This window comes from Phyllopteryx taeniolatus, unplaced genomic scaffold (assembly GCF_024500385.1).
Source record: "Phyllopteryx taeniolatus isolate TA_2022b unplaced genomic scaffold, UOR_Ptae_1.2 contig_26, whole genome shotgun sequence".
Lineage (NCBI taxonomy): Eukaryota > Metazoa > Chordata > Actinopteri > Syngnathiformes > Syngnathidae > Phyllopteryx > Phyllopteryx taeniolatus.
In genome coordinates, this window is record NW_026903184.1 from 652,592 (window position 1) to 666,819 (window position 14,228).

General features: G+C 46.2%; 1 protein-coding gene across 5 annotated transcripts in view; it reads right to left on the minus strand.

Moving 5' to 3' along the window:
• Window positions 1-14,228, minus strand: part of wdhd1 (WD repeat and HMG-box DNA binding protein 1) — a 127,379-nt gene that overhangs the window by 53,797 nt on the left and 59,354 nt on the right. The window lies entirely within an intron of this gene.

A 14,228-nucleotide genomic window follows, 5' to 3' on the forward strand; every position in this document is an offset into this window, starting at 1 on the left:
GCAATTCAGGGCAAGTCAGGACAGGAAACAAAGGGGTTGATATCGGGTCAGTGGGAGGAATCTATCATCTTTTAGCAGAAACTATGGCTCCTTCGTGAGGTCAGACAGGGACATGTTGTGTCACGTGGCATAATTCATGCTTGTAAAATAATAAAATGTGATAGAGTAAGGTCACAAGCGGTCATCCCTGAACATGTCAGGACAAGTCATGGCAACAAACCTGATTCCTGCTAAAACCTATAAAAACATTTCCAGATATGTGATAAATGATTGTGCCATTGCAACAGTTGAACAGACTATTGTCCCAGACTTTAGGTTTCAAAACTAGTTATCCAGCATTTTTGTTTTGTATATGTTGTCATATGATAAGTTATATGGTTTCACAGCCATACTGGTCCCTCTGAGGGGGCTGACACTTACAAAGCAACACCTTTGTCTACTCATCAGTAACTTTAAAAGGTACACAGTAGAGAACTAAAATTGGTTTGATGTATCAATGAAGTCAAACAAGTCTGCAATAAGATTATTATACAGTAAGTCCTCGATTTACGAATGAATTCGGTTCCTACGCTGGCGACGTAACCCGAATTTCCGCGTAAGTCGGATTTCACCGTTAAAGTTGAAATTGACGTCGAAATACTTCTGTTACGGGTATTGTCCCACGTGATTGTGACAGCAAGCTCAGTGTGTGTGGGCGTGTGCGTCGATGTGTGAGTGAGACGGGACTGCGGAGGCATCGTCCAGCGGGACTGTGAAGGAGGAAGGAGTGCGCGAAGGTGCAAGTGTGTAGCAAGGTTAGTGACGGCGACCAGGGAAGAGTAGCGATTAGCGGAGGACCCGTTGACGTTGTGCAGAGGAGCAAATAAAGCCATTAAAGCAGCAAATCGGTGCTTCGTGCGTTTATTGTTGCCGCCACCCAGCTCAGCTGTGCAACGAGAGAAGGGAGTTAACCCCGAGGAGGACAACCTCGGCCCTGGAGAAGCCGTCTCCCATGCGTCTCCCGACCACGGTCAGGAAAGGTTAACACTTCATATAAAGAAACTAAAATACATTAAAATAAAAACATAAGATCCAGTAGTTACCATTACTGCTGAGAGTGTGTAAAAAGGAGGGTCGAAAAAGGCAGATACTGCCGGCGCACAAACACTGATAAGCACTATGCACTAGCTAAGCACGAACCCTATCGTGCTGGGGACAAAATGGCGGACGAGGCACGGGCGTCGTAAAGTCGAAACATCGTAGGTCGAGTACGTCGTAACTTCCTGTACATAGCGATACAGTTTAAAACACTAAAAACAGCGTTTACCAAAGAAAATGGGGTGATTTGAAGAAATATATTTTTGTCTTATACTACAGTCAAACAAACACTTGTTTTATTTTTATTTTCCGGCTAATGTTTTGAAGTTATTATCCATGCTCAATAATGAAGGGAATGCTTGATATGCATGCTTTTGCCCAATGATCGTGGGACTCTTTAAGGTAAAGTTACACTTACATGAGGACTTGAAGGAGGAGGATGGTGAATGTATACAGCAGAGCTCGCTCTATTACATGCTGCCAAAAATGATCTGGCATGGTAGCTGGGTTCTCAGAGAGAAACTCCGCCCTGTTTCTGAGGAACCACCTATAGCCCAAAGCTGTGGGCGTGAAAAAGGCATTGCTGTTTTTATAACCACACCTTAAGGGACAACCCTACATTATTTCACAGAACGAATATTGATTGTTAAAGCATTTTTGTCTTTTTGTCCTCTACGGCTATTAGGTCAACCAGAAAGGAGGATCAGTATCCCTTTTATGCCAGAGCAGTTTTATTGTGCCACAGTGGAGTTTTTAAGCTGCCACTGTGGTTCTTTGTATTCTGATGGATTTTTATTGAAAATTTCAGTCGGACCGAACAAAGTTTTAAAGGGGAGTGACAGAAAAAAAAAAAAGGGAAAGACTGAAAAGATAACTAAATATTAGGCGAAGGCTACAAAAGACGGACTGCTCTAACAAAGATGAAATTAAATCATTAAATGCTTAGTATAATGACATTAGATTTAGTTGTTTTATGGGGCAGTAGTGCTACATCCTGTGAAGTAATGACAGGACAATATAAGACAGGACTGGAAAGGACAAGGACTGCAAGGGAAGCAGGCAGGACAGAGGTAGTGGACCTGGCTGGACAACTGAAGTATGGTGAGAGTGGCTATGTAAATTCTAAACTTCTATAAAAACACAGTGCAAGTGACGGGATACCCAGGAAGTTTGCATAGGTATGTTATTTATCGCAGAGTGGCCTCACACCAAGCAAATAAGTCGCAGAGGTATCTGAGGACACATGCAAGTGAATTGACACTATCTCGCATGTACAATAACCTTCAGAAGTGAGCTGTACTTGCTGTGCCTGCACCGCGGGGGCTTAAGATCCGACTCCGCCTCTCGGGTGGCTGGGTGGGAGCCTACCAGAGAGCACCAGCCCCACTGAGGCACCCCAAAACCTGCCCCCCAGAAGAGGCCGCAGGGGCCCAAAGCCTACCCCCAACCCAGCCTACCACCATTGTTTGTTGATTGTTAAAGCTTTGTCACTAACTCATACTCCCTACACTTTTACACCCGTAGAGCATGGTGTGGACTCGTAAGTCGATATCAAGTATCCTCTAACAACTTTGAATCTTTCAACATAAATCATCATCTGTGGTAAGAGTTATCCAAGCAAATTTTCACAATCTAGTCTGATTTTAGAGGTAAAATCAATTGGTTTGTGAAACCAATACAAATCGACCTTGATACATATACATTTACAGTTAATCCAGTTGTATTGTTTTTTTTTCTTCCTGCTAACGCCTCTGTTTTTTTTCATATTCAGAAAATAGGATGAGACTGAAGATGTCACTTTCTTTTTAGATGTTCAGAAACCAGGAAAAGGCAATGTGTGCTACTTGCTTTGCTAAAAGCTATTAGCCATAATGCACTGAGATCCAACTTTTACAGGATTTTAAACAACAGGCAAAGGTATTTTTCTAACGACATGTTTTCATCAACAAATGTTAGCTTCAACATTGGCCCAATGGTTAAGGTCTTCGCCTGCCACCGTGGGGGACCTAGGTTCAAGACCCCGACTGGACCATCCGCCAACATCCCCAGTACTCATGGCTTTGGTGTCCTTGAGCAAGACACGGATACCCCGAAATGCTCCACGGGCACTTCAGCTGCCCCCTGCTCCAGTGTGTTCCACTAACATGTGTATGTGTTCACTGCGATGAGTAAAATGCAGAGAACAAATTTTGTGTGCATGCATGTTCATGACAATAAAGGTGATTCTTCAATTGCACTTCATTGCAGATTTTTTCTTTTTCTGCTCATAAAGGGGTTCAATCCATCTCATTACAACTAGCCTAACCAGTTAATATTCGCAAAGCATAAAGGACCCGTAACTAAAAAACATTCTGATTGCTGTCAAGCTATAAAATATTACAACATTACAAAGATACATAAGGTGTACTTTCACAAAAATGAATACACCTCTGACCACAACATTATTATGTACTGTTTTAGTTTCAGTTCTATTGCTGGAGTAACACGTGCACGCATTGATTAAGATATAATGAAATAGAAGTTACAAAGCAGTTATACAGTACTCTTGTTTTGTTTTCAAGTACTGTATGTATTTTGGAGGCCTACTTTTTACTTTAGTCCAGCCTATGTTATTTACTTCACATTATTCTAACACAAACTGGTGTATCAAACATCAATTTAACTCACAAGTCGAGCTTACAACACTGACAGCCCAGTTACAGTACTTATAACTAACCGGTACTGTACACCTGTCAAAATCATGTCTGAACTTTCAGAAAGCCCAAGCCAATATGATAACCTTGAGATATTAGTTCTTCAGCAACCTGAGAAAGGACCTCATCCAAGGCTATGCAGAATCAGTCAAAAACGCTAGCCTCGAGGTCATCAATGCTAACATAGCGAAACTCAAGAGTGACGCCGAACAAAAAACGAAAGATAAGAACCTCGCTCGAATGCTCGGTTGCATGGTTTTAAACTTAGTGTCACAATTAAAATTGAGCGACTTCGAGGGTGACCGAATAGAGGTTGAACAGCAGAAACAAGTAAATTTAACGGTATAGCTGACGGAGTCCAAAATTCGGTTTGAGCCTTGCCGAGGCCCACCTCATTGATGTTGAAAACGCAGCGTGACTACACGGAGGAACGCATTGCTGACCTCACTGCTGCATCCATCACTTCTCAGTTGACACCAGACGACAGTGGCGCGTTAACCCGTGAAAATGGTAAATTTAAACGGGCCCTTTCCGTGCACGAGCAAACTTTCGTAGAACAGGAAAGATAATTACAAGCTGTTGCTGCGGAAATTACACAATTAAAGCTAAGTTGACAGAATTGGCTGACCGTCCCTCTAAAGACCAGGGGCCTCATGTACAAAGACTTATGTGGATTTCCTACTGAAACATGGCGTATGCTCAAATCCAGAAAATGCCGTACGCACAAAAATATCTAGATGTTGTAATCTGTGCGTACACATAAATCCAAGCACATTTCCTTCGTACATCCCAATAAATATAGAATTGAGCACACATGTTGGAGTAGCGAACCCTGCACCTGCAATCCCAATCTCTGCATGATCAGAAAAAAAGAAAATGAGGACGGTAATGAAGAAAAAAAAAAATCAGAATGTGAAGTTTAGATGCTGCTCAATGAAGTGGTGTGCAAAAAAAAAAAAAAAAACCCTCTTTGGCACACTGTCCTCTGGGTCGGGACAGCGCATACCCGCTGAAATAAAAAAAGATCTGGTCAGACATTAAGGTGGATGTGAAGCAGAGGACAGCTGCCCACCACCAAAGTGTGGCCAAAACAGGCGGAGGAACCGGCGCGGAGGGCCTTACGCTGTTCGAGGAGAGACTCGCTGCAATCATGGGTGACACTGCTCTCTCAGGGCTGGTGGGAGCACATGTGGCTGACTCTGATCACCCCACAAGGTAAATACCATGTATTTTTATAACTCACAACAAATGTGTTCATAGAGTAACCTACACTCAGCCCTATGAGATAAAGGTACCTGCGTAAATGTTGTATCTATGGTATTTGTAAGAAATATTTTCAATTAAAATAGAAGCACATGAGCATATTAAAGAGGTTTTCAAAAACTTTGACTCTTGTTTGATAACTCAATTTATTATTTTAATACACAGGGGAGGACACGCAGTCCCAGCCACGTGCTACATGTTCAGAGAGGCGGAGGATTCGTCCACCGTTCCTGGCGTCTCCTCTGGCATCCCCAGGGTCTCTGACGCTCCAACAACCGGCTGCTGCTGCCCGCCTGACTGGCCGTGTCCTCACCAGTGCACACTGATGAAACGAGTCCTTTGAATTTACTTAATTTGAACATGTACATTGGTTGCACATGATTAAAATGACAATTTAAACCTCTTCTCCTAAAAAAAAAAAACTGTCATTTTAATCATGTGCAACAAATGTACATGTTTAAATTACCGTATTTTCACGACCATAAGGCGCACGTAAAAGTCTTAAATTCTCCAACATGGACGGGGCGCCTTATGTGTGCACCAAGTTCCAAAATCTGTAAATGTTGTTGTGTGATGAGTGCTCCGCTTGACTGACTGGGAGCATTTCCTGCCGACACGCTGCTTATACAGAGGAAAAGCGGACGTGGCTGAGGACAACATGCGGCCGTTAATGGGGGAGGGGTGCGCGTGACAGAGGACGCTAAAGGCACGCCCCCAGTAGGTATATAGCGCCGGTATGTGCATTGTGCAAAACAACATTGGTTTGGCTAAGGACCCCCGAAAATGGCACCTACGAAGAGACACGCTTACGAAGCACAGTTTAAACTGCAAGCTATCAGTTACGCGGAGGAACATGGGAATCGAGCAGCCGCGAGAGAATTCAAGATCAACAAATCCACGGTTTGCAAGTGGATGAAACAGGAAAACGAGCTTCGGCAAGTCAAGTTACGCCACAATTTGTGAACGGATTGTGGATGCTTGGGCTAATGTGTCTGCTTGCACTGTTGTTCGAGGTTTCGTAAAAGCCGGCATCATTTCTGAGGAGCCGCACGGCAACAAGACTGACTCCAACAATGACGAGAGGGAACCTGGTGTGTTTGATGGAGAACTTGCCTAGCTGTTCATTTCGGATACAGAAGATGAGGACTTTGATGGATTTGTGGATAAGGATTGTAAAAAAAATAACATGAGTACATTGTTAAATACTTCAATAAAGTACAACCGAACTCAGTTTTGCTCCTGCTGCCTTTTTAAAAACATTGTTTTAGCATACATAAATGCTACCGTATGTTTTAAGATAGCTTTATTTTACCATGCCTGCGCCCAATAATATGGTGCACCTTATGTATGTGTTAAATACAGAAATAGACCCCGTAACTGAGACTGCACCTTTAAATATGGTGCACCCTATGGTCGTGAAAATACGGTAAGTAAATTCAAGGACTTTTTTTCACTGCATGTGCTGGAATCACAAGAAGAGATCGTGAGGGCAGTAGGTGGCATAAATGATTGCCCTGATCAATTAATAGGTGTTCTCTCAAATATCAGTGATTCATTAAAGATATTGGTTAACAGGTGAATTCAGAGACCTTGCCTCTTTTACATTTCTGAAATCTGCCGAGCATTAATTGTCAATTAATATTATATTATATAATATTATATTATAATTATTAATTGCCCCGTGCAGCACCTCTGCGTAGCTTGTTGCGCACCCGACAAAAATAGTTGCTGCGCATCAAACGCCGCGGAGATCATCTCTCGTGATTGGTCCGTTTCAGTCACATGCTGTGATGACGTACCAGCGTGCCCCTTGGTTCTACATACAATCTACGTCGCCGCCTTCTCGATCGATTTTGCAGCATAATTAAACGTATCATCTGGTCATCTAGGTCCATTTGTTCTGTCGCGGTCGCCATTGTTGTTGCTTTGTTCCTTGTTGCTGAAAGGAAAGTAACAAGGGCTACCGGAAATGGCCCAAAAAAATGCAGAGGAAACTCCACCCTGTGGTGTCCTATCCAATACCAGCCGTAGCGACACCCCCAACTTGGAGGAGAACTGCAGCACACTTTCAAAACAGCATGCGTGGGTTGCGCTCGAGTATAAAGGCAAACTACGTGAGGGACAGCCGCAGTGACGTCAGCGCGGTCGCTGTCCGCGCGAGTATAAAGAAGCCTTCAATGTTAATTGTTCATGTGTCTCTGATGTGCAGATTTATTTTAAGTTTCCCAGCATCACCTCTAAATGTCGCCAAAGTACCAACAGCTGCAGAAACGTGCGTACGCCAGCCATGAATTTGGCGTGAGGCACCGCAAGTTTCCACGGTCTTTTCACTCTTGATACATCTGAACTTTGCCGTGAAAAATAAAGTACGCCACGTTTTTGTGCGTACGCACCTTTTCTACATGAGGCCGCAGCTGCTTGAAGTCAGCACCGTCCATCAACGAGCCACCTTCCTGTTGCGTCGAACTGGAGGAACTGTTGTGTTCCTATGAACTCAAAATACGTTTGGCAGTCGTGGAAAATGAGTTGTCCTGCCTCCAACAGCACCGTTGTGACCAAGAAGACGAGTTGGCACATGTCAGAAGTGAGCTACAATTAGCTAGACAACTGAAGACTGACTGATGATAGACTACCTTATCAAGGTGCCGCCTAGTCGAGAAGTGAGTAGCTTAATCGGGCGACAACAAGCTTATGTGCTAACAGACACTGTGCTCAGAATTGTCCCGTGGATTTAACGACCCGGAAGCCGTAACCGGCTTATCGGCCGCTCTTACTGTTTAACAGGGGTGAGCAGGGGCGCCACAGGCATACTACTGCCGCTTGCTCAAGGCATATTTAGGTTTTTAAACGCACCAACATGCAAAAAAAAAAAAAAAAAAAAAAAAAAAAAACTTGCCCCCGAATACAAAACACCGTTTGGATGTTGCTGCATGCCCCCCCACGGTGTCCAGCTCACAACTGCGCGACTTGGCCGTTAAAGGCTTCACCATACAGAAAAAGACCAACACGAAGGCATCAGATGCTGAAATTCTCATAATGAACAATGAACCGCCAATAGAACTTGAAGGCGCCTGTCGCCACACTTCTATAATTCCAACAGCGGGGCAGTATAACGACATGTATAACCGGCTCCGAAATAAAACCTACAACATCGCACAATCATTATGCACTGCGCATGGAACGAAGGATGGTCAACACAGTGAGACCGGTAAAGCAGGTTCAACCTCCATGACCTCATCCTTGGTACAACACAGACTGAACCAAGCTCGCCAATTCAGATGTCCGACCAAGGCACCAGTAAAACCAAACGCGCTGCTCAGCTGAAAACCAGTCACATAACGACCGAAAAGAAACAGCAACAGTGTCCCCACTGTTGACGCGATTAGCTTAAATATTGTCAAGACACAACTTCAGAAACTCCAGGCCAAGAACCCTACCACATGATAAAACATGACTAAACAAATAACCAATCCTTCGTCGCTGAGCAACATGCTAAGAGTAAACAGCTTAGTACAACGGTTACAATGGCACCCTAAACCAAAATAGACAGACCATGAACAAGCTGTCGTCTTTGGTCCAAACGGATTACGCTCCTACACAAATTGTTACCATGTTGAAACACAAGCTCCGCAAAATTGCTTCCACTACAGACAATGTAGTAATGGGCAGAATTACTCTTCCAATAACGGACGTACCCAAAGATGTCATTTTGCATATTGAGGATGTCGCCCTTTATGATCTGCCGTCTGACACTTATGACAGTGAAATAGAAATTTCCAACTTTTTTGTACAACACAAATTAGAATTGGAACCTGAAATGCTCAAACAAAAAATATGAAGGAACTTTTTGACATCAACATAGATAACACCAAATTATGTAAAATTAAACAAATAAATACTTGAAATTGTTTAAATTGAATCTACAATCTATGAAAGTTTAACTTTTTTGAATGGAATTATGGAAATAAACTTTTCCATGACATACATTTTTTTTGGAAAGGGTCTGTATGTACAGTTGTGCTCATAAATTTACATACCCTGGACGAATTTGTGAATTTTTTATTTTTATTTTTTTTAATACGACTTATTAAATGTGTTTCGCCTTCATGTTTTCTTTAAAGAATTGTACCCATCTTACAAATTCTGTCTGGGTAATCAAAAATGAGCACAACTGTGTTTTCTCAATTACGAAATAAAAGTTGGGCTGTGAATTTCAAAATAAGAGGAAGTATTACATGTTCAAATAAAGTGCTTAACTTCAGAAAAATTATTTGAAAAAAATTAACAAAATACAAATAATACTTAATTTTTTTATCATATGGGAAGAAGCAAACTCTATACATATGTAGAACCCCTCCACAATAAGGTCGAGGGGTTTGTGTGTCCCAATGATCCTAGGAGCTAAGTTGTCTGTCACCAATAACAAACAGGTCCTAGGTGAGGGACCAGACAAAGCACGCCACAAAAACACCTATGACGAATACAATTAATGGATTTAGGTTTCCCTTGCCCGGACGTAGGTCACCAGGGCCCCCCTCTGGAGCCAGGCCTGGAAGTGGGGCTCGAAGGCGAGCGCCTGGTGGCCAGGCCTGCACCCATGGGGCCCGGCCGGGCACAGCCCGAAAGGGTAACGTGGGTCCCCCTTCCCATGGGCTCACCACCTGTGGGAGGGACCATAGGGGCCGGTTGCAGTGTGAGCTGGGCGGTGGCCAAAGGCGGGGAACTTGGTGATCCGATCCCCTACTACAGAAACAGGATCTCGGGACGTGGAATTTCACCTCTCTGGCAGGGAAGCTGCCCGAGCTGGTGTGTGAGGTCGAGAAGTTCCGACTAGATATTGTCGGGGTCGCCTCCACACACGGCTTGGGCTCTGGTACCAGTCCTCTTGAGAGGGGTTGGGCTCTTTTCCACTCTGGAGTTGCCCATGGTGAGAGGCGCCGAGCAGGCGTGGGTATATTTATTGCCCCCCCGGCTCGGCACCTGTACGTTGGGGTTCACCCCGGTGGACAAGAGGCTACCCTCCCACCGCCTTCGGGTGGGGGGATGGGTCCTGACTGTTGTTTGTGCCTATGTACCAAACAGCAGTTCAGAGTACCCATCCTTTTCGGAGTCCTTGGAGGGGGTGCTGGAGAGCACTCCCGCTGGGGACTCTGTTGTTCTGCTGGGGGACTTCAATGCTCGTGTGGGCAATGACAGTGAGACCTGGAAGGGCGTGATTGGGAGGAACGGCCCCCCGATCAGAACCAGAGTGGTGTTGTGTTATTGGACCTCTGTGCTCACCACGGATTGTCCATAACGAACACCATGTTCAAGCATAAGGGTGTCCACACGTGCACTTTGCGCCAGGACACCCTAGGTCGCCGTTCGATGATCGACTTGCGGCCGCATGTCTTGGACACTCAGGTGAAGAGAGGGGCGAAGCTGTCAACGGCTCACCACCTGGTGCTGAGTTGGCTCCGATGGTGGGGGAAGATGCCGGTCCGACCTGGCAGGCCCAAACGTATTGTGAGGGTCTGCTGGGAATGTCTGGCAGAATCCCCTGTCAGAAGGAGTGTCAACTCCCACCTCCGGCAGGACTTCATCTACGTCTCGGGGGAGGCGGGGGACATTGAGTCCGAGTGGACCATGTGCCGTAAGGTCGTTGGTGCCTGTCCTGGCGGCAATCCCCAAACTCGTTGGTGGACACCAGTGGTGATGCAGTCAAGCTGAAGAAGGAATCCTATCGGGCCTTTTTGGCCTGTGGGACTCCTGAGACAGCTGATGGGTACGGGCTGGCCAAGCGGAATGCAGCTTTGTGGTCGGTGAGGCAAAAACTCGGGCGTGGGAGGAGTTCGGTGAGGTCATGGAGAACGACATCCGGACAGCTTTGAGGAAATTCTGGTCTACCCTCCGGCGTCTCAGGAAAGGGAAGCAGTGTACCATCAACACTGTGTATAATGGGGATGGGGCGCTGCTGACCTCAACTCGGGATGTTGTGAGTCAGTGGGGAGAATACTTCAAAGACCTCCTCAATTCCAGCGACACGCCTTCCCATGAGGAAGCAGAGTCTGGGGTCTCTGAGGCGGGCTCTCCTACCTCTGGGATTGAGGTCACCGAGGTGGTTAAAAAGCTACTCCGTGGCAAGGTTGGATGAGATTCGCCCAGCATTCCTAATGGCTCCGGATGTTGTCCTGGTTGACACGCCTCTGCGACATCGGGGACAGTGCCTCTGGATTGGCAGACTGGGGTGGTGGTCCCCATTTTTAAGAAGGGGGAACGGAAGGTATGTTCCAACTACAGGCGGATCACACTATTCGGGGGTGCTGGAGAAAAGGGTCCGTCGGGAAGTCGAATCTCAGATTCAGGAGGAGCAGTGTGGTTTTCGTCCAGGCCATGGAACAGTGGACCAGGTCTTCACCCTCGGTAGGGTCCTCGAGGGTGCGTGGGAGTTCGCCCAACCAGTCTACATGTGTTTTGTGGACATGGAGAAGGTGTTCGACCGTGTCCCTCAGGGAGTCCTGTGGGGGGTGCTTCGGGAGTAAGGGGTACCAAACCCCCTGATACGGGCTGTTGTACGACTGGTGTCAGAGTTTGGTCCGCATTGCCGGCAGTAAGTCGGACTCGTTTCCGGTGAGGGTTGGACTTTGTCACCGATTCTGTTCATAACTTTTATGGACACAATTTCTAGGCGCAGCCGAGGAGTAGAGGGGGTCCGGTTTAGTGGCCTCAGTATTGCATCTCTGCTTTTTGCAGATGATGTGGGTTTGTTGGCTTCATCAGGCCATGATCTCTAACTCTCACTAGAGCGGTTCGCAGCAGAGTGTGAAGGGGCTGGGATGAGAATCAGCACCTCCAAATCTTAGACCATGGTCCTTAGTCGGAAAAGGGTGGAGTGGCCTCTCCTGGTCGGGGATGAGATCCTGCCCCAAGTGCAGGAGTTCAAGTATCTTGGGGTCTTGTTCACGAGTCAGTGAAGAATGGAACGGAACATCGACAGGCGGATCGGTGCAGTGTCTGCAGTGATGCAAACTTTGTATCGGTCCATTGTGGTGAAGGAGCTAAGCCGAAAGGCGAAGTTCTCTATTTACCGGTCGATCTACGTTCCTACCCTCACCTATGGTCATGAGCTGTGGGACCGAAAGAACAAGATCCCGGATACAAGCGGCCGAAATGAGTTCCTCCGTAGGGTGTCCGGGCTCCCCCTTTGAGATGGGGTGAGAAGTTCGGTCATCCGGGAGGAGCTCAGAGTAGAGCCGCTGCACCTCCGCATTGAGAGGAGCCAGATGAAGTGGCTCGGCCATTAGTTTAGGCTGCCTCCAGGACGCCTCCCTGGTGAAGTGTTCTGGGCATGTCCCAACGGGAGGAGACCCCAGGGACACCCCAGGACACGCTGGAGAGACTACATCTCTCGGCTTGCCTGGGAACGCCTCGGGATCCCCTCGGAAGAGCTGGAGGAATTGGCTGGGGAGAGGGAAGTCTGGGCTTCCCTGCTAAAGCTACTGCCCCCGCGACCCGACCTCGTATAAGCGGAAGAAAATGGATGGATGGATGGATGGACATAGGTAGAAGGGTTTTCCAGAATTTTGAGGTCAACTTTGGGGGTGCATATTATACACGGGTGCGCATTACACACGAGAAATGACGGCAATAGTCAAAGGGGGTTGGGATGCACTAGCTTTGTACTCTGGTAACTGCATTGTTGTGCTCACCTGTACACCTCTCGCTTTCCCATTTGGAGTTGCCGCCCGGAACTGGTTCCGGCCGCCAAAAGGGGGGACAGTAATGGATATCGACTCTCAGGCCAGAGACCACAGTGCCTGGCCAGTCCTGCTTTTTAATCCACTTAGCAAAACCTCCAACATTTTTTTGCTCAGCCCACAAGCCGGCATGATTTATATTTTGACTCACATTGACATTCAATGAGATGAGGCTTGTTCGCCTTACCGTCTAAAACCCAAGAACAAAGACTCCACAGTAAAGAGGGCCGACAGATTGCCCCAAAAAACTCTGCGTTGGCTCCTCGTGACGCATAGCTTGGCTGAGAGAGGAAGGATGATTGATGACTGCTCAACAAAGAGCACTCACCACTTATCAGATTGATGGCCAGATCACCATCCCTCAAAACGAGCGGTCATTTCTCATCGATATATATTGGTTAACAAACCATTTGATTTTACCTGTAAAGTCAGATTTGATTGTAAAAAAAAGATTGAATAACTCGGTACAGATGACAGTTTATTGGTTGAAAGATCCCAAGTTGTTAGAAGATACTTGATATCGACCTACGAGTCCTACGCACACTATGCTCTCCCGCCGTAAAAGTGCAGGGATAATGTATGAAATGGTAACAATGCTTTAACAATATATATTCTGTAAAATAATGTTGGCGCGTCCCTTAAGGTATGGTTGTAAAAACGGCAACGCCTTTTTCACACCCACAGCTATTGGCGGTTCCTCCTAAACAGGGCGAGTTTCTCTCTGTGAACCCAGCCACCCTACCAGATCATTTTGGTAAAGATAGCGACAAGACCCGGACAAATACACCAAATTTGCTGTTTAACCTATTCCAGCATGGAATACAGCAAGCTCTGGTGTATACATCCACCATTCTCCTCCTTCTTGCCCTCAAGTAAGTGTAACTTTAACTTAAAGAACCGCACACTCGTTGGGCAAAAACCCCATGCATTTTTGAGCATGGACAATAACTACAAAACATTAGTTGGAGAGAAAAAAAAAAATGTTTGTTTGAAAGTATCCATCCATCCATTTTCTGAGCCACTTCTCCTCACTAGGGTCGCGGGCGTGCTGGAGCCTATCCCAGCTGTCATCGGGCAGGAGGCGGGGTACACCCTGAACTGGTTGCCAGCCAATCATAGGGCACATACAAACAAGCAACCATTCGCACTCTCAGTCACACCTACGGGCAATTTAGAGTCTCAAATTCATGCATATTTTTGGGATGTGGGAGGAAACCGGAGTGCCCGGAGAAAACCCACGCAGGCATGGGGAGAACATGCAAACTCCACACAGGCAGGGCCGGGGATTGAACCCGGGTCCTCAGAACTGTGAGGCTGACACTCTAACCACCGTCCACCGTTCCGCCTGTTTGAAAGTAGTACAAGAAAAAAGTATACCCCTTGAATTCACAGCATTTATGGTAAGTGCTGTTTTAAACTGTATCACTATGTATAATAATCTTAATGCACACTTCTTCAT